Raw genomic sequence first — 21986 nt, 5'->3', positions numbered from 1 at the left:
TGCATTAAATTAATTGTTCTGTTACCACTGCTTAAAGTATTTCTGCTTTATTATCCTGTATTTTGAACATGTAGTATAGTATAATGGCATATAGCACCCAGTTTTACAAACACTGAAAACACAAATGATCTATGTTCATGATTGGAGTACCTTAATTCCTTATGAACACTGCAAGGAACACAATCAACGTTTCCCACATTTTGACATTGAGGCATCACCTTTCAGAAAGTCATGGGACCAAATGTGTTGTTTTTTTTGAAGATTTTCTTTTCTTGCTGTAGATGTTTATGGTTGCACTGATATCAATAAATGTATATACTGTTGGGTAGTTTAATCTACAGAAATACATCATATTCTTTAAGATCATCATATGTTTGCAGTGTCACTGTCCTGTGAGAACCCCATATCTGAAAGTCGTGAATATGTATTTTTCACCTAATCCAAGGGAAAGTACAAATACCTCAATCGCTAGATGCCACTATATCCTACACACTGGTTCAGTACTTGAGTAAATATAGTATATACATTCCACCACTTCTCCTCATGAACAAAAAAACAGCAGATGATGGATAGACAGAGGAATATACTGTATATTAGAGGATGTACTTTATTGTATATCAGGGATACTAACAGGCTTATTCTTGTTATCTTCTACAGCTCTTAAACACAAACATCATTCATAGATTCTTGGTTTACAAAGACAAATTCAAATTCCGCTCCAATTTCTCAATTCTCCGTCTTTGTCTTCAGTGTGCTCAGGCCGGTTAAAATATGCTGTTAAGGTGCTGGAAACAAAGATGAATCATTTGCAACACAAGAGGGCGCTATAGTTCTACAGGTGATTTTGCTTTTTGCTATCCATGTTGCTGAACATAAACAAAGGAGTGTTTCAGTAGCTCCTCTGTGTGGGGGATTCTTTACACAGGATAAAACATGATTTTTTTTTAAACAAATTTAGTTCCACTAAACATTTGTTAACACTGCTCCAGCATTTTGTCTAATCTTACTATGTAATGTAGTCTGTAGGAGAACCAGGCATTAAGAATTCTGTGCCCAAGTGGAACTTGCCCCATGCTCAGTGGAGGTCAGTAAAGCGTAATACTATTTCCTTTCTGCAGGATATTAATATATCTGTCCATCACAGGCCTCACACCTCAACAAGTGAAATCATCCACTTCCTGTGAGCGCCCTCTCACTCACTCCTTCGCTTTATTGTTCATCTCTGATGTGTGACGGCGTGCATCCGAGAATGTCTCTGTGCTGACGCATGATTGGTAGAGCCCCCCTGCTGTGCCCCATCTCCTCCAGGAAGTAGGTATTTCTGCCCAGTTCCTGTCTTCCTCACTGACCCCACAGTCAAACATGTGCATATTTACAGGCAGGGGAGCGGCGGGGGAAACAATTTAAATTCAGATGGAGGCTGAGCCTAATGGCTGCATTGGAGGGACAGTGATATCTGTTGATTTGTGTTTGATCGTACCAGGAAGGCATAGAGAGAGTAGAGATTATCAGTAGGAGAAGAAGAGCATGGCAGGACAGGTAAGGTTGTCAGAGGAATCACATGGGTGAGAGAGGTTAGAGACTGTAAAAAAAAAATAATACAGCCCCGTTGTTCTGTCTTTCAGGTTCAAGGAATCATGTGTGTGTGAGTGCAAGATTGGCTGTAAGATTTGCACAATTACACCATGTTCGGCCTTAACTGTATCAATTAATGATGTAAAAAAAACAATCACAGCCCATGGGTTGTGAGTCAAGCCTCTCTGTATCTGTGGACCACATCTCTTCTCCTCTCCTCAGAACCAAAAGTGGGTCCATCCTCTTGTTCCTCGTCAATGGAAGAGAGAAAAGGCCCCAGGCGCTGGAGGCAGGAGGGTAAATATTTGTTTTGTGGTCTCTCCGTTGAGCTCCAGACCTCTGTGTGCCTCTTAAGAAAACTTTCTCCCGCACGGGAGCAACCAAAGCAAACAATCCCACATCACGCCGTCTGGCTCGCCGTGGACCCTCGTGTGTTTGTTTGTTCAGACAGCCGCCATGACAGAAGGAGGAACACTGGGAAGGCAGAAATCTGAAGAACGACAGAGAGGGAACAAGAATTGGAAAGTAGGAGGAGGAGGAGGAGGCTGGGCTGTTTCATGAGATAGAGGACTGATGGAGGACTACCACAGATGGTCCGCTTGTCCTATTCCCAAAAGCTTTGCTCTCTGCAGACACGGGTCGAACAGTATTTAAAAATAATTCTTAGCATATGTTGTAATCTGCTTGATGTCTGTAGAAGACGAAACACACCACACAGGACAAACAGGAGTGAAAAAAAAATTAGACAACAGCTTCACTGTCACTGACAACTGTATAACTGTATTTTAAGGGTTGTTATGTGGGGGCCTTGACTCGAATGATGCTTTAAGTAGGCTTAGACAAAATAAAATTCTAATTTAAAAGAAATAGTATAATTTACTAATTGTCTGCACCAAATTGTATAGGGAATTTACTGTCTTAATTTACCTAACATATTTAATGCTGAAGCTTTTCATGTGAATATGGATAGAAACTAGCATCTTAAGGCAACTATCCATCTGTTTGTGTGTGTGTGTGTGTGTGTGTGTGTGTGTGTCTGCATCTATGCGCATTTGTGTGTGTTTGTGTGTGTGACTCCCTCCTCCTCTCAGCTCAGGCACATTTTGTTGTGTGTGTGGGGAGCAGAGGGGTTTGAAGGAGCAGATCAGAGGACGCTATAGAGGCTCACTGAGCACTGGGGTGAGATTAGCTCCCTCACAGAGGAATCAAACTGACCTGGGAGGCATGCCATCAGAAGGACAGATGGATAAGAACTATTGACCTGCTGACCTGTATCAGATTCTCACTAACTCATGCTAATTCACATGCAAATGGGTACAAATGCCCACTCTGACTTTTTCCTCTCTTTCTCTTTCAGTTTCTCTCTCTTTTCTGCTGTTTATTTTTATTTTTTCCCCCACTATTTGCACTCATATTCTACAACACATACGGTGCATGCATATAGAGACATACAATACATACACAGAGAGATATATAAACACACACACATTCGCGCCAACATGCAAACACATTCTCCCTTGTGGCGCGCCCTCATGGTGGTCGGTTGCACTTCTAAAGGCTTAATCTGTTGGTCCCACCTCCCTGGTTAAGAGAACAAAGGCCCCTCTCCCCTGACACAAAGGAAGCTCACACACCCCTACACACACGTCCGATTTCATCCCCAGACAGACCACCCATCCTTGAAGACCATTGCCTCATACAGGGAGGGGAGACAGCAACAGCGGCTATGTATCAATGGCAAGAGTGTCGAGCAACTCCACTTACGTTGTACCAGACATTAAAGTCTCCTTTCTATTTTTCTCAGAGTGGGCAGTTCACACACTCTTTGGGGGCATTTTGTTTTTGTGGTAGAAAAGGCGATCAAGGGACATCATGTTGAGTCCCTGGCAGGCTTTGATTCAAAGGTTTGCTGGGATATGTGGTCTCTGGTGGAGAGATTAGATCGTCTCACCACTGAACACAATTATCGCCATTCTTTAAAAGACAAGGATTAGATAGCCAATTTTTCTTTAAAGAACAGCTATTCACGACACACCTTAAAGGTCAGGAGATGGTGTATTGGATGATTTCAGTCATGGTTAAAATGACGAAGTTTGTATTTTGAAGCCAATCACACTGTTGCTTGCGGTGTTGATTTAATTTTCCCTGTGGTATTTTTAAAGTAATTGCATACTTTTTTTGTGCAGGCTGATGTCATAGGGAAGTTAACATCCCTTTTCAAGGCTCTGCTAACCACCCAGCTATGATCTCTTCATAATAAATGCCAAACAACACTGTTGGGCCCTGTAGGATAGAAAAGTGGATGAAAACAGCCAACACTAAACTGACATTATAATATGAAACATTATCTTGCAATCCAACAAGGGATTCGGGTTGTACAAACAGTCAATCTATTGTAAGTGCATTCAGAAGAAAATCCTTGCAGTGTTTCTTAAAGTTTATTTACCAAAGTTTCTTCACTAACACTCTGTAACTAAAATGGCAAGGTAGGGATGTCGTTTAAGTTTAGTTAGTTTAGGTAGTGCACAATTTAACCTTGTCATTGTGACTTTGGTTCTAGCTGGCAACCTCTCTCTGTGTTTCCTGTCTCTTAATTCTCATTTAAAATGGTAGTACACAAGTAGTGCACAACATGTGTTTTGAGCTCTAAACTAAGTTATATGACCATACTAAGTTATATGACCATACTGTGATAAAACTACAATACTGGTGTTAATATTGTCCTATCCTTTCCAAACTTTTAAAAATTTGCATTTCATGGGTTGTTTTAAATCAACCTCAACCTTTGGGGACTAATTTACATCATGACATTTATATAAAAAAAAGTGTTAATTCCCTCAAATCAGACAGAGGAAGGCGGCCCACCTCCCCTGGCATCTGCTTTAAGTGCGAGTCTGTGAAACCGTTATTATTATACCATATTTTCAAACGTATACTAATTGAGATGCATCATTCGCAGGAATTTATTCTATCTTTTGCAAACCCTCTACTTAGTATTTTCCTATTTTTGGCGCAATGGTTCAGACTTTTGACGACTGTAAAAACATCACCGGATATCATTTCACTTGATGATTATGCAGACAGTCGCTGACACACACACACATACTGGAGAATTAGCCTCCCTGAGCTGTTAGCTTAGCCACAACACTGTACCACACAGAACATTTTACAAAGGTCCTCTTGCTTCTAGTAACTGTAAAAGCTGTTGGAAACCACGGACAAGGAGAGTCTGACAGCAGGTGCTCATGGCTGGTTGACTTGGTTAGGTGTGTCCACCAGCTTGCCATTCCTCCTACAGTACTGTAGTCAGACAGTCACTCAGTCCGGTCGGTGTCGAGCCCACACCACCTCATGCATTTTTTAAATTGTTGAGAGGGAGGGAGCTAGCAGGATTGAGGGTGCAGTTATATTTCAGCTAAGCAAATAAGTGTATTTCCAAAAATGTAAATGGTTTTAGGATTGTAGCCACATCACCTTGGACATTAAGGTCATAGTCAAATGTCAGACACTTGCTCTTTAAGTGCGTGCTAAACTTCTTGTTTACAAATTTATCCAAAATAAAAGTACTACAAATTTTTAAACATCAGCTACATTTTTTTCACACAGCTCGAACAGCAATTTTCTCCTCAATCTGCCTTTGATTATTCCTGTCAGTATCTGAGGAAAACTTGCTTTGAGATTGTTTTTAGCTTTAAAAAAAAAAGCTTTAATTCTATACAGAATCCTGTTATTTCTGGATGTTCATGTGTGTCTTAATGATTGAACCAACCATCTCAGCAGAGACTCTCCTGGGCCTACATGCTGGATATTCCCCCAGGGATCACGCCAGTGTGTGCCATCAGCCCTATACTGCTCTATTGGCTGAGTAACTGCATTTGTTTGAGCTGAGCTTTCTTCCCGTTTACTCACAGCCTCTGCCGAGTTGCCAGCCAGATCTCCATAATCCGCAAACAATTATCATATTTGCCTCAGTGGACGACTCAGGTTTTTGTTTACTGATTCAAAATTAACAATTTACACAGCTGGGTTTGTAGCGAACACCTTTCTTGGCTGGCAGCTCTCCATCTGGAACCAGAACAGGAGGGTTGATGTTTGATAAAAAATGAAGTAGACATACGCAAATGAGTCTCTGACAAATTAAGAAAATATTGTGATTTATCATTTTGAGATTTATGAACATAAGGAAAACTCAAGGACAGAGGCAAAAACTGAACTTAATAATTCAGCTTTCACTTAGATAGCAAAATATAACAGGAAAATCTAAATTTGTGAGCATTAAGAAAGTGGATGGTGCTAATTCTCCTTAAAAACTGAGAATAAATCTCTGAGAATAATACAACTGTTCACATTCATCTCAAAATGTTAGACTCATGACTCATAAACAGAAAACCATTCCAGAATACATAAAAAAGATATGTTTATAATGTTTGGAAAAGTTTAGCAAGTGGGTTAAACTTTAGTTTATTTAAATTCATGAGCTGGCCTTTTCTGTGTCAGCTAGTGAGCAATAATCACTTCCTTGTGTAAACCATGTTAAATGAGGCATAGTTTCAAAGGTTGTAAAACTGCCAAAGCACAGAGAGATGACTTCTTAAGCTCAAGCAAAACAGATTTGAATTCCAAGTAGGACTGGATGTCATTTCAAAGTTTATACCAGTGTCAATACTGGGTTTGAGAGCCGATACCAAACAATATTTTCTTTTCATACCTTACTTTGAGCAACAGTAACACATAATTCTTAGAACTTTAGCACACCAGAAAGTCAGACTTTAAGTGAATACATGTGACTGTCATTGGTTGCTAATTCAGCATTTATCTTTTCAAATTTAACACATTTAGAATAATCACTGTATTATCTGGTCTGACATACAACAATATGTTTGCAATATTAGCTGATTAGCTGAATTGTCTTAAAATGTTGACCACTTCACACCCTTATTAAAGAGACTTGAAAGATCCAGAGTCTGTGGTGCAAACTCACAGTGACTATATTGTATTATATCTTCTAATCAGAGATTACTTTGCCACTAAACATGTGTTTTAACTGGAATGGAATACCGAATGGCTCTGAATTAACGAATCAGAACAACACATTTTTCAGACTTACTTTTACATACTTCCATGTAGGCTATTTAAAATCACCGGGGCTCACAGTACTGTCAACTATCTGCCACATACAAGCCAAAACAAACTGTAAATTTATTTGCCAATGCTGTTTGGCCAACTGTGAGAGGGAACGGAAGGATTTGGACACTGGATGTATTGGGCAACAGGTATTATGCCAGCTCTGCTGATTCTGCCAAGTCATAAATCTGGGCGGAACTGTTTGGCATGCAACTCCCCATATCAACCAGCAGATCTATTGCTTAGGCTTTGAGATTATGTAAAAACATGCACTCACTCTGGTCTGCTGAGCTGCCACTAGCTGAAGTTAGGAAGAGGAGGAAGAATGCAAGAGGAGAGGAGGGTTAAAGAAAAGCAAAAGGAGGAAGACACGGACAATTAAGCCCAAGAGAAAATTAGACAGCCTGAAGAACAAGCAATAACCAATTATTAGTGACACCATCATGCTACTCCACTTTCTCACAAATCTTCCTTATACGGAAAACACTCACTTTTCACACATGAACACTTACGTTTCCCTCATGTTGCTCATTATTGCACCAGCAAAGCCAAGCTGTAGTGAGTCACGCTGAGATCTGCTTAGTAATTACACAGGAGAACTCATTGACCCTAAAGTGTTCATGACTGGTCATCTTAAATGACCACTAGCTTCTCCACTCCTCATATGTTTCCTCCATCCTTTAATCCTTTTTTCTTTCCAGGTCTTAGCTTGGTGATGAGTTAGTTATTGTGTTGTTTTCCACGCTCAACATAAGATGTGTGTTTCAGAGTGAAATGTGCATTATGGTGCTGGAAGGTCTGTCTTGGAAAATATTGAAAATTGAATTCTAGTTAGCTGGCGTCTGACAGTGTGTCACCACAGTGGGACGTAAACCCCTGTTATTCTTCATTGATTGGTGATATTTATAGAGATGTTTACATCGGCCTATCAAGGAAATGGAGATGAATGATGGGCTCGAAGTGAGTAGAGCTGAGTCGAGTTGCAAACCCTATTAGTATGATTTATTTGGTTTTGCTTTATTTTGTGATGGCAGGTTTTCCACCCCACTATTGAGTGTGGTTCCTTATTATTTTTAGATATGATCGGACAACATGTCATACTAACAAAAGTTTGTCTTCCATCCAACCCTGTCTACTGCGCTTCTATAGTACGCAACGTAAAAGCTGAATTATGCTGAGAGGCAAAAAGAAATGTGTGTGGATGAAGAGCAAAATTTTTTGTACCACACTGGAGTTGCAGGGAGGTTGTTGGGGTGGATGGTCGTACATAGTTAAGGTCAGCAAAAGATCATGGTTTCATTTAAATGTATAAATGTTTAAATGTACAATAAACTTTGTGTCTCGAGCCACTGTGGATGTTTTTTGTATTTAACCAAGACCATGACATGCTGCCACTGCATTTTATATAACAATAAAAAAAAGTTTAATAATGATTTAGTCACTATAAGTGGATATTCAAGATATTTTGGTGGAAAACAAATCAAATACATTGTCAGTGAACATTTTACTGATAAATTCAGTTGCATTTTGCAACTATTCAGATTAACATTTTTTTATCATCTCGATAGACACCATAATCTGTTATTAAGCTTCTCTCAAAACATATTTGCTGTTGAAAATTAGTTCTATATAAACATATTCTCTAGGAGGCAGGCTTGCTTGCTGCCAAAAACTCCAAACCTTCCTAATGTACATGTGATTTTTTTTTTTGTGTATTTGACATATAATTATGGTTGTGGTTTTAGGAGCATTTAGCTTTCACACTGGAGCTATTTCCTGACCAACAACAACTCATCCAACAACAGTGACTGCTGAGTCCTTGTCAGAGTAAAGATGCCAATTTTGCAAACTCAACTCTAAAGGAAACTCTCTTGAATGTATTACTGAAACTGAAATAAAACATATAAGTTTCAAGTTTTTTAATAGAATTTGTGCTTTTCTGCTTCTAGTCCCACACCTATGTGTTTTACCTCGGTGAGATTCATGGCATCTAGTGGTGAAGTTGCAGATTTGAACCATTTGAATAAGGCGCAGTCTTCCATGCGTAGAGGAAGAGGTGGATGCAAAACTGGTGAAAAATGTGAAAGGCCCTATCTAGAGACAGTGTTTGGTTTGTCCGTTCTGTGCTCCTGTAGAAACATGGTGGTTCAACATGGCGGACTCAATGGAAGAGGACCCACTGCCTATGTAGATAAAAACAACTCATTCCAAGATAACAAAAACACAAGGTGATTATACACCAATGAAAACATACCTATAAATATTATACTACATAAATCCCAAAATGTCAGCATGAGCCTAACTTTTATGTTTAGTATGACATTGCAGGAAAAGATTTGCAGTTCTGTGGATAAATAAAGATTTTAAATAGACTGCTGGCAAAGATTCATGCTGTTTACCATGACTTCCATCCCACACACTGATTCTTGGCTGAGTCTGCACCCTGAGAGATTGGAAGATTGATTATGGAGGCCTGTGTGGGTGTCTCATGTAAATACATGCTTGTCTTCTTCCTCATCACAGCCGTTCCTCAATCCAAACCAATGAGCCACTCTTTCCAGGAGCATAGTCTATTATTTTCTGGCCCAATTGCAGGGTTTTTATGCTTTTCCTCGTTGCATTCCGGGATAAAACGAGGTGACACTGACATCTCTGTGCCCTCTAAGTCTGTCTATGAAATGGAGCATGTGAACTTGGAACCACATAATTCCAGTTCCCTCCAGCTTAACTATTTTGTACACATAAAATGCATCATATAAATGGGATGTGGAGTTCTTATGGTTTAGTTTCATAGTTAATATGCCACTGTGATACACTCTGTAATAAAAATAAGACTATAAACCTGCCAAACTTTTAGAAATCATTCAGAGCAATGTGTGTAATATATGTAAATGGAAAAATAGTTGCTAATAACATAAATTGATCAAACCTCTTTCAAATTTGACTTGATTAAAACAAGTTTAACTGGATAAAAATAGAACCATTGTTTGACAATAACATCTCGTTCTAAGAATAGTCCTTATTGTTAAACACAAGTCTGTTATTTATCGTTCCATATTTGCACTGGTAGGAACATTTGTTAAGATGTGCACTAAAGTGTAAGAAATGTTAAACACTGGATATGCCAAGCAAAGAAATTATGATTCTCATCAACACGATCCCTTTTGAGAATGCTGTTATTGTGCACACTCTTTTTCTTTATCATACTTTTTTAGTATAAGTATAGTGGTGGCAAGAAAGGAGAATTTTTTCTCTAAATTGTAATCTATAGAAAAACATTGTGTCTGTGGCATCACCAACAGGATGCTGAAGAAATGCTTAGAAGCCTGGATTTGGATTTGGGTTGGGTTTAAAAACATATTAAGAATAAAACTCCACAAAACATTCAGTTATGCTTTTCTTATCTCTAGTTTTCTCATATAGATCTTGTAGTTATATGACTTGCACTACTGCTACAGCTATGCATTAACCAAAGGGACATTTGTGAAACTTGATCTGTAGGACAGTTTATTCTTTATGAGCTGGAACAAAGCTGTTTCACAGGTAATCATTTGGATGTACTCATTAAATGCTCTGTAAAAATACTTTTATGTTTATGTTAACATTTTGTTTACCATTACACAGATAGATGGTTTAATAGTTCATTATACAACACCAATTGCTCAAAATGTTGAAAGGTATTTTATTCTGATATCTTAGACAATCTACCTCTGCAACACTAAAGTCACAGCAGTTTTAGTGTTATAAAAAAATATTTTTGAATGCCAAAATATATTTTGTAAAATATTTAAAATATTCTTTTTTTTCTAATCTAATATACTATACTATATATATATATATATAGTAACTGGTTATTCATATACATTGTTAAATGAGCCTAAACACTAAAAACATGGGTAATACAGTTAACCTGAATTCTGAAATTGAATCATTTGACAAACTCAGAAATTAAACATGTAATTTCCTTATTATTTGTGAAGAAATAATTAACAAAAAAACATTAATTTAGGTGCGGATTAAGTCTTGGATTAATAAACTATTGATTTGGAAAAGAAATAAAGAATTTTGCTCAAAGTTATATAGGAAAAAAATTATGAAAATGATAACATTACTAAAAATACATCCAGACATTGAAGGCAGTGAACAAGCCTGTCTTTGCAAATTATGCTTTGTTAAATCTTGAAGGTTATTTGTGGAAAGATGGTTTGAAATGGGTCAGGGTTGGGTCCAAGTCCAGCCCTGGTCAACAACATGGCTGGGCACATCATGAACATGCATAAGCAGCTTCTGTATAAATGTGCTTTTGAAGGGACAGTTGAATATTCTTTGGTTTATATTTTTCATATACTTTCTACTATATAAGGTAACAATTTACATTTTGTTTTTTATTTGCTTCTGGGTGTTAACCTTTGTAAAAATCAATGAAAGGTGCTACTTTAGCTGTAAGAATAATGTTGGTTCTTTAGTCATACAAAGTATAGGTGTGACTAGAGGGCAGTCTTGCCTTTGTCAGGCGAATTGTAAGCTGGACTGTGTGTGTTCCAGTGATTTATTCACCTCCCCTGCTGAATGCCATGTAGTGGCTGGACACCCTGCTGGTCGCAATGACAGGCTCCATAGCAATCTGCCAGACACACAGCAGGACAAGACAAGCTCCCAGCTTCTGTTCTGTGTCTGGAACTGCATATCCATCCTATTGCTTTTCTGTACAACATCATCTCATTCTCTCTGTCTCTCTCCACCTCTCCATCGCTTCTCTCTTAGGTAGCTTGCCAACTTTGATTTTAGCATTTGCATGTTTTTTTTTAGCTTCACTGTCTGACTTTTTGATAAATCACCTTAGCTACATGTTGGACTTTGCACCAACCAGTGAATAATAAGTAATGTCCCTGCTGCTTAATAGTGCTAACATCTCCATCTGTCATCACTATCCATAAATCTGTAACTATAATAAATGTAAACACACAGCGGGATTGACAGCCTCTACTAAATACATTTTTTTCCTCTCCAGTGTGAAATAACAGATCTAGAAAACTCATACCTCTATCTGCACTTCCAGGTAAAACTTGGAGGAGAATCTGCTGTTTTTATGACATTAATTGTGATTAAGGTGGTGAGGACAGTGTCTTCTCTGAGGAAAAGAAAAACACAAATGCATGTAAAACCTGGAAGTATTAATGGGAGTTGAATATAAATGAGCGTGAAGGCTAAACTGAAATAAAAAGAAATGCCACTTGAATAAAGTAGGCCATCCATATGGGTTTCTCCAAGAAACACGACAAACACACATAAACACACACACACACACACACAGGCAATCAATTTAAAAACACTCTAGCCATTGACACATTCATCCTTATGACTGTATGGGTTTTGCCATGGAAAACATTACGCCAGCACTCTGCCTCTGCTCTGTGCATATCCCTTCCCCATTCTCTCCACTCAGCCAGCAATCACTCTCTAACGACAGATCAATCACTGCGACCATATGTGGTGATGTCATGTTCCTTGAGAGTGAAAAGGAGGGGCTTGTCATGTCCATCTGCGCTGGTTTGTGGAACATTCCAGTGCTTTAACATTTGCATGGCTGTCAGACGGACAATAAAACCTAATCTCTCTCCACTGAAGAGGAAAAAAATGAATCTAGTGTGAAATAACATCTAGAAAACGTACATCTCTATCTTATTAAATGGAGGAAATCGAGGATATATCACTATCTATAGATCTGCTTATGTGAGGTTTATTTGGCAAAATTACACACTTCAATAAAATTGAATTTGTAGAAATTTTGTTTCCCAGGAGCCACAAGATTAAAGGTTCATCATGGAGTATGGTGATCATTTTAAAGGGGCTTGAGTGCATATGTTCTTTCAAAACATTAATATCAACACACTAAATGAAAATAGTAGTTATCGCACTGAAAACTAAACATATTGTCAAACAGTAACATGTTATTGCATCCTATCACAGAGCTGTAAGGCTGGATATAGGCTGGACAGCATATATTTCACCCTTTAAAGTATAAAATATGGTGCACACACACATACACACATGCCAAAATATCCCCAGGGATGCATCATCACAGAAGAGGTACAGCCCCAAGCTACACAAGTCTTACACCTCCTCTGTTGCTACACGTGCCATGGAGCAATTACCACCATTAAACTACTCGCCACCTGTTAACTGCCATGTAAATATTCATCTGCAGCAGGGAGAGCGTTTCAGCCACTGGCCTGCATGGAAATGACTGGCCCAGTAAGTCAATGCTGAGGGATGAAAAAAAAAAAGGTTAGTGAGCTCATGAAATGTAAATGCCATGTTACCACAGGAAAACAAAGCATGAAGGGGTGTTACTGCAAACATTTGCATGAGATGTGGAGAAAAAAAAGCATCGTTGCTATTGCTGTTGTTGGTTGGCTAGTGCCTATGAATAAAGTCTGAAAAACAACACGTGAGTAAATTCTGTATAATAATGGTTCATGATGAAGAACATAACTTTTGTCTAGGAGTAAAGTCTCACATGGAAGCATTTACCAGTCTGTGAATTAAAATGTAAATTGGAGCCATATTTGCTGTAGCATCTTGCATGCATGCATAAGTACGGGCGTACAGTCTGTCTGGTGAGAGGAAAAAAACACAATGGAAGGTCAGTTTTCAGGATATTTGGGGTTTTTTAATGATTCAGGATAATGAATGAATTATGCTCTTAATGGCATTCTACAAATAAAGTTTAAGTAACTACAATTAAAATTACTTTTCTAAAATCAGGATTTTAGAAATAGCAGCATCTCAATCCCCCACCCCTAATTTCCTAATTACTTCCATAGATTTTATTTCATTATATTTTATATACATTTTATTTCACACAATTAAGATCTAAATGCTGTTACAATACAATTCTGGTGGAGAAATGCTGAATCCTTTAGTTTTTATGTTTTATTTATTTGGCGTCAAAGTAGCCAAATTTGCATATAATGAGTTTAAAACTGAGAACCATTCAATTAAATTTCTACCATATGTGACACTTTAAATATAGAACTAAACTAAAACTAAATGAAAAATAAATAAATAAATAAATAAATAAATAATAATCAATGGTACTATTACTTTAAAAGTCACTTTATGTGAAACTTTTAACTATTTCTGAATGTAAGATATTTGATTACAAATATATGCAAATATAGGATTTGCCATTATTTGCCATAGACTCTGTCTGAAGTCAGAGACTGTAACTGTAATTTAAATGCAGCAGTTTAAACTTTAGCAAACTATCACAATTTAGTAAAATTGTTTAAATTACTGCCATTTACAAAAAAATTAGATATCTGTTATATAAAAATGAAAGTTTAAAAACTATTTCCTTTGTCAGTCACATTACTTTTTATCCTGCATGGGCTGCTTGATAGTATTCTGTCAACAGTTTATTTTAAGTGCCCCTATTTAGCATGGTTTCATAGTCTGTATATAAAAATGTAATAAATGGTTTATAACAAAGTATAATGTAATCAGATATAAGTGTTTATTAAATGTTTATATACTGCTTATAAAAACAAAAAAGGGTACTTGAAGTAAAATGTTACTAGTTTTCCTTGTAGCTGTTCCTTTTAAAAATCTACTTTCTACACTTCACTGATCACTTATCTTACATTTATTTCACAACTGTTTTCATTTTAACTTATTTTACCATGTCTGGTTTCTATCAATTGTTTGTTCCTGTGGTGCTGTTCTTATTTTCTAACAATGTCAGACATTTAATGTCTGATAAAGTTAGCTGGTCTGTATAAATGCCACGGGCAATGACGGAAATAAGTCCAGAACTTTATCGTCCATCAAAGTCTGATATGTTGTATCTTTGTAAATATATATTAATTGTTGTCAGTACACCAAAAAGTCCCTGTTAGCATGTCTCAGCAGTGTTGTTTCTCACCACATTTTGCTTCTCTTTCTGACATGAACAGCATCAAAACATCAACTGAGTGAAACAAATTAATTGGTATAATTTTTTCCTGTTGTTGTCCCTGCTGTCACAACATGTTGTGAGGTCAAAACACAGACAGTAATTTTGCCTAATTGTTCCAATTGCACTAATCAATATGGGCATGCAAAAATGCCTGAATGGCATCAGTGAGTTATACACACATCGGGGTTGAAGACAACATGACAACTAATCCAATAATCTTTCAGCCTGTCATCATATCTTATATAATGTCAAAACAAAAAGGAAAAATTACTACTTTTTCACAAGTTCTTAGCAAGATACTATTTCTTTACCTCACTGCTGTATGAAGTCTTTCTTTAGTTCAAGGTTTTTCACTCAGGCTGCTACTGTCTAGACACCAGGACACCCAAAACCTGTGCATGTGAATCTAAAAATGTCCACTGGCTCATGTGCACTGGCTCCAGTTCAGCACTCAGTGCAATTTGTTAGGGGTTGAATGTAATGACCCATGACCAGGAGGTGTTTTAACATGCGGTTTGTAAATCAATATAACATTAAAAGGAACTGCTTTTATGTCTCTCACAACTCTCCAGCTCATGTTTTATAGGCTTTGTGGTGTTTAGAGCTATGGCTAACCTCTTAGGTAGAGCTGTAATCTAGATGAAAACGATTGTGTGAACTTTTCACAGATTTTGTTTCAGTCTGTGCAACTGGATATCATCAGCCAGTAATACCATCAAATAGAGAAAGAAGACTCTGTGTTTGTTCCATTTACATGTTTTGCTTCCTTTGCTTTATAACATGCTGGGAATATGTCATCTTGGGAAATGTCCTGCCCTGCCCTGATCCTGAGGTCTTGTCCCAATAATTTTTTATCCTCAGCCTTTCAGGGATGAGACCACATCTGTCTCCGGTCACTATTTACACGCTCTTTCACCATAAAGAACTCCGAGTCACACAAGCACACCCAGACAAACACACACACATCCTTCTCCTATCTCATGCCTAATTCAAACCTGCCTTATGAGTCCCCTGACAGATCCACACAGAGTAAGCTCAACACATGCACACAGACATTCAATCACTGGGAAGCTGCGCAGGCCACATATAAATCCATCTAGTAAAGCATCTTGCAGACCGTTCCCAATGCGAATGAGATGTCCCAAAGCCTTATGGTGTTATCTGGCCTCTGCAAAGGCAAGAATGTGATCTATGCCCCCTAATTGTTGCAGGGGGGAGGTTTTATAAGCACATTGTGGATAGGCTAAAAGGACAAATAAATCCTACAGCTTGTAGTTTGCTTATAAATCCACTCTTTCTGTCGTGTTTCCCTGGATTGTAATCATGGTGTTGTCAGCCTGTAGAATAAGGACCAATAATTCTTAGCAGTGGCTTTGTTGGTCAAGATTACCTGGATTTACATGTATGCAAAATATAAAACAAACCTTAAGGATTAATAACAAGTGCTATTTGACCTCTGTCTGAATGGCTGTCAATCATTTCTTAGATTTCACTTTCTTTTCTTCTTTCTTAATCTATAGAATATCTAGTTCACTATCAAGTCTGACCAGTCTTGGCAGGTCCGATGTTCGTGCCTGCTCTCTACAATAGTTGGTTTGCTATGTCTGACATCTGTGGCTCCCCACAGTCAGGGTGAATGCCAGGCTGAATAATGCACCAGGGCGGCACTGCTGGGGGAGGCACACGCCACTCTGCTCTGCCTCTTCTGGTTTCTGGACCTGTGACATGCTACAAAACAATTCATGAAAACTCATGCAGACTACTGGCTCTATGTAAAGCGGCTACAATTAGTATTTTTAGATTTACATTTGATCACGTAAAGTTAGCTGAACAAAGAGGAGCATTTAGCCGCTAAAAAGCCAGATATTTCCCTCCAGCAAAACAGGGCTAAAAGGAAAGTGAATATTGGACTTACATGCATTAGGTGGCCAGAAATGTGCTAAAGTTGTTGGATGTGTAGCAACTGTTTGCTAATATGTTTGCCATATTAAGGGCAATAATATGTCAGAGTTTTGTTTACAGCTTGTTTCCTCTTCCCCAATGTGGCCAAAAAATCAGCTGTTGTTGGTTTTTCCAAAATGTATTGTTGCAACTTTTTGCACAAGCTATCTAATGCTAAATATATATTTTATATGAATTACAACCATATTGTAAAATGAATACTTAAAGGAAAACTTACTTAAACCTTTAAATCAAATTCTATAACAATCCATTAGGTCTTTAAATCTTCTGTCCCACCAACTGCTCAGGGTAAACAAGAGGCCAAAACACCATTTTGACCTAAAAGAGTGTGCTGCTGTTAATCCTTCAGACAGAATTTACATAACACCCGGGGCGTGAATTTGTTACACACCGATGCCATGTTGGTTGCGGCTGTCAGTGTGGAAGAATAATCTCCGGCCTTCCCTCCACCACAGGCTGCTGACCCCTGGCTGACCCCTGGTCCAGCGGCTGGGGTGTTAATGTTCACCCTCACCGGGGTCGCACCCAGCATGTTTATTTTATGACACAGGAGAAGGGACCTCAGAAGGGAGTGTGGCCTTAGCACATTGACCCCCAAACCCATTAGAAAGGAGGCTACTGAGCTGTAAAGGCCGGATCTTACGCCCAAGTCATGTAGTTACACTTCTCTGTGCTGACGCTATTATGGGGCTACTGTCCACCACAGAAGCATAGATTAACGCTCCCATGAAAGTCCAGATGAACAGAACTAGCTCAGTGTTACAATGCAATGCTTCACAAATCCCTGTATAGCTGTTGTTGTCATACATGTCCTCACAGATCTTGGTATGACGCAGATTCAGAACTACAGTCAGCGTTTACTTTGACATTGTCGATTAATTTCAGTTCACTTCATTTTAATACAATTCAAATGTTCATTGTTCCTTATGGGACATTTGGTTTGCAAGCAGCGTTTAAAAAAACACAACGAACCACCACATTTTATACTATGGAAATGTGCACCAAAGACAGTAGACGCTGCTGTGTGCACCAGTGGTGTTTTGAATTTGTTGTCATGCTGTGAGAAGAAATCAACAGAAAAGACCAATAAGAAATTTCATAACTGATCAAACTAACATTAGCTCAAATACTACGTCAGTCTGTATGCTTTTCTCTCATACAAGCACCATCATCAGAGTTTCTGAAAACCTCTCCGTAAATTAACATTTGCATTTGTTTGAACATGAATGCAGGCTCTGTGTGTGTGTGTGTGTGTGTGTGTGTGTGTGGCAGCATTGTGCACGCATCACTCTAGAGAGAATCCGTCGGCCACATTTCCAATTCCGCTCAATTTCAGAAAGAATCTCAGTAATCCTGCTGAAGAGCCGCAGTTCTCCCACAGTGACATCCCATAATGGCGCTAACACCAGAGTGGTGGGCACCCAGTTACGACTTCCAGGCTCCATTCGGTGCACGTTCCCAATCCCCCAACCTGTCTGTATGCAAACAGAGCCCCCCTCAGAGGAGAACACTGATCTGCCAGCCTTTCACTGAGCCCTGTGTAGACATATTTAATGCCTCAATAACCACTGCTTAAGACAGAGTGATGAACGCCAGGGGCTTTCATTACCACAAGAAGTTTATCCATGTGTGTGAGAGAGAAAGAGAGAGACAGAAAGAGAAAGAGAGAGAGACTATAGTACGTACCTAAATAAGTGTTCCACTGTTATTTACCCATTGGGAATGTCAAGCTGCTGTTGTTTTAGAAAAAAAACACATGGCACCACCTGAGTTGCGCCAGGAGCATATGGCTTGCTGATTTACTCTCATGAATTAGCACAGCTAACCTATTAGAGAAGCTATTCGTCTGTCTTTCAGCACTACAAATGTATTTTGTGCAACATTTTACAGCTTGTAGACAGCAGAAATGCGAGAATGCGTAAAACTCGAAGTGATTGAGGTCACATGGAAGGTGAGCAAGAAAGCAAGTACAGGCGGTTACAAAATTAAAGGAGAAAATACAATTTGATTTGTTTAAAAAAATTCTATTATTTTAATGGGATTTTTTTTTTACCTCTTGGGGCCTTGTTTCCATGTGCCTGTTAGTGTCTGGGAGGTGCAGAGGCAGCTGGAGAGCAGGGTAAATACAGTCAGAACTGTGTCACAGCATCAGCGCTACAGCTTATTGGTTCCTCACACATGTACACAGTCTGAGACAATGCAGGAGCATACCCACAGGTACAGCACATGCACACAAACAAATGTGGATTGATATGCATATGAAGTGTTGAAAAGGGGGGGAAAGAGGGAGAAGATAATGCATATTTCTTATAGGGCAAAATGGAACGTTGTGTTGTAAGACTTATATTTATGTTATAAAGAAAACTGTTTGCATTTAGATACAAATCTTCCTCACACACCATTAGCTGCGGGCTGTTTCTGTTTTTCTTCCACTTTGTCGATGATGACAAGAACACCCAAGAGGAAAGTATTTCTCTCCCCAGACACTCATCACCCAGAAAGAGGGGGAGAGAGAGAGAGAGAGTGGGAGAGGGAGCGCTCATGGAAGGATCAATTTGTCTGCACAGGAAACTGTGTAATGTTAATCACAACTTTAATTTGGGCTGAATTAGCATTTTGATGAACTTGCGGGGCTGACTCGTGTACTCTAAGCACCTTCAAACGCAGCGCACACAGAGGAAACGGCAGTGTGGTTAATTAACGCTCACACATAGCAGATGGGCTCAGTGAAGGGCCTGGCAGAAAGAGACACAGAGAGCAAGAATTGATGGGAAAGAGTCACTGTTAATGGGAGAAAAAGAACACAATATAAAATGTCCAACCATCACTCTCTATATAAAATGGATGGTTCAAAACCAACAGCCAAAGAAGACGGGGAGCACTAAATAATATTTCCGTCTTTTAGGGAAAACAGAACACAAAGAGTCAGTAATAGCTTACAGAAAACACAACTGGCAAATCTTGGTCAAACATGCAGCCTGTTTACATATGCCCAACCGTTTCAATCTCGGAGCACAGAGTGTAACCCAACATGGTGCCTCAGTCTCATTGCTTTTTCACTCGTTCTGTGAAATCTTTTACTAACACATTTAGAATCTACTGTTTTTCATCTCTGCTTCTTCTTTTTAACATCTTGTTCCGATTTCCACAATGTCTCCTCAAGTTTCCATACAGTGCCTTCCTCTTCCACATATAGACACCATATCTCTCTCACCATGCCCACTCACAGTATATATGATCTTACATCACGTTATTTGAATCTTTATTGGCAGTGTGTTAGTTCATGATGAAATTAAGTTGAGTGTATAAAAGAGGAGATATGAGAGAAAGACTATTACTACTACTGTACATGGAAGAAATGGGGCAGTATGGTCAACCCTATGCTCCTGTGTCAAATTTTAAATAGTTAGTAGTATTATAGTATGTTTTACAGATGTTAATTTTCCACTTGTGCTCTTGATGTGTTTACAGCTTTCTATGAATGTAATGTTTTCAATATAATAAGCAATCTGCAAAGACTTAGGCATGTCATTGTTGTGTGCTGTGTACTGTAGTTTGGAGCAGGGACTCTTCTTATTGACATATTTAGGTAGTCAGTTATCAAGCAGCAACCAAATTAATACAACAAAAAATACCAAATTTATATTATTCTTTTCACACTTCCCATGTTAGCTTATTGTGTGTCTTCCAGGTTAAGATTTAGTTCATGAATGCAAAGCTTTTTGGCGACCCATTTTCCAATATCAGCTGTCATGTCAATTCTCAGAAAGCACTTCCAATGAAAAATGTACTCAGTGAGGTCTGTTTTACTTTGAGTAATTGATATAATTTTACATGTCAAAGTCTGATGACAGGTCTTGTGGATACTGCATATGTAGAACCCGCTTCTCATCTCTGTTGGAGGCTAGCAGCTTGAGGCTAAATTAGCTGCTATGAGCATAACACACCAAAATCTGAGAGAAGTGTTGGCAATCAAGTTGCATTGTGGGTGATGTAGGTGCCAGGTATTAATAAGGACGAAGACTGTGTGAAATAAATTTTTTTATCCTTTAAAAACTGTCCATCCTGGTTCTGACAGCGAAATGCAACACTAAATCAACTCTTTTAAGAGCAGCACAAACTAAATTCCATTCACCTGCACTGTATTTAGTGGGCACACAAATCGGAAAGAGGAGTATCTAAAAACCTCAGCAAACACTTCTAGTTTCCTGTCTCAGTGTTATGTGATGTTTCTGTTTTTTTGCCATCACAAAAGCAACTAATACAAAGTATTGAATGTCAACCTGCTTTACTGAAGGCCATTAGGGGTAAGTGAGAAAATATATTTTTTGTGCGTTGCTCAAGGGCACTATGACCCAGAACATAAAACAGAGACTCTCCGAGAGAGTCATTAAGAGAGCTCATTAGAGGAAATGATGTGCTATGTTCCTCTCTGAGCACAGCGTTCATCCTCTCACCTCCTTCCCACCTTTTCCTTCAATAACCTTCACTAACCTGCTCCCTCCCATCGTTGTTTTTTTTTTTTTTTCCATGCTGGGCAGAATTTCAGGCCTGGCTTCCCACAGAGAAGCGTGATTTGTAAAAACACAATAAAAATGGAAAGATGGGTGAGACTCTGGTGGAGAGGGAGGGAGGGGTTGGAAGGACAGCAAAGCGAGCTCCCCTGTTGTGACAGCCTGTGGTGGGGCATTAACAGGATGTCGGGGCAGGGTAAATCTTCTACCATACCCTCAGAGAACTTCCCAATCCCTGTCAGTCACTGCAGAGGGGGGCACTGCCTTAAGCCTGATCTGTAGGTGCAGAATCTGCATTGAAGATTACTATTTTATTTGTAAGAATGTTTTCTTTGCATAGATGTGAAAAAAGCAGGTTTAGCGCACCAAATGAAACAAGAGAGTTGAGTGTTTTTAAAGAAAAACCAGGTATGAAATTCAAATCATTTGCATGGTGCAAGGATCTATGAAGTGAACAAAGCGCGATGACCTTTGACCTATGAGTGGTGCCAGTAAAGAAAATAAGGAAGGAAATGAGATCCAGTGATAAGGAATTCGTCACAGAGAGACATGTCAAATAGATCCGAGTTCATGTTAACTTCAAAGACCTGATAACGAATACCTCTTTCAGGAACATCAGATGCAAAGGGTGCAGTAACATGTTGTTTGCTTTAATTTAGGGAGAACCTGAGACCACTGAGCATCTGGGGCTGTCCTCTAATTGCCAATTTGTTGTTTTTATCTGTCAGAAATGGGAAAATAATAGAAAGGTAGAGCCTTGTAGGGCTAATTTTGAGTCCAGTAGAAGGCATTTAGACAGACACACAGTTGCACTCTCTTTCTTTCTCCCTCCCTATCTCTCTCTCTCTCTC

This window comes from Morone saxatilis, unplaced genomic scaffold, assembly GCF_004916995.1.
Source record: "Morone saxatilis isolate NCDOM2014 unplaced genomic scaffold, NCSU_SB_2.0 Contig7, whole genome shotgun sequence".
Lineage (NCBI taxonomy): Eukaryota > Metazoa > Chordata > Actinopteri > Moronidae > Morone > Morone saxatilis.
The sequence above is the reverse complement of the archived record's forward strand: the minus strand, read 5'-3'. Positions refer to the sequence as shown.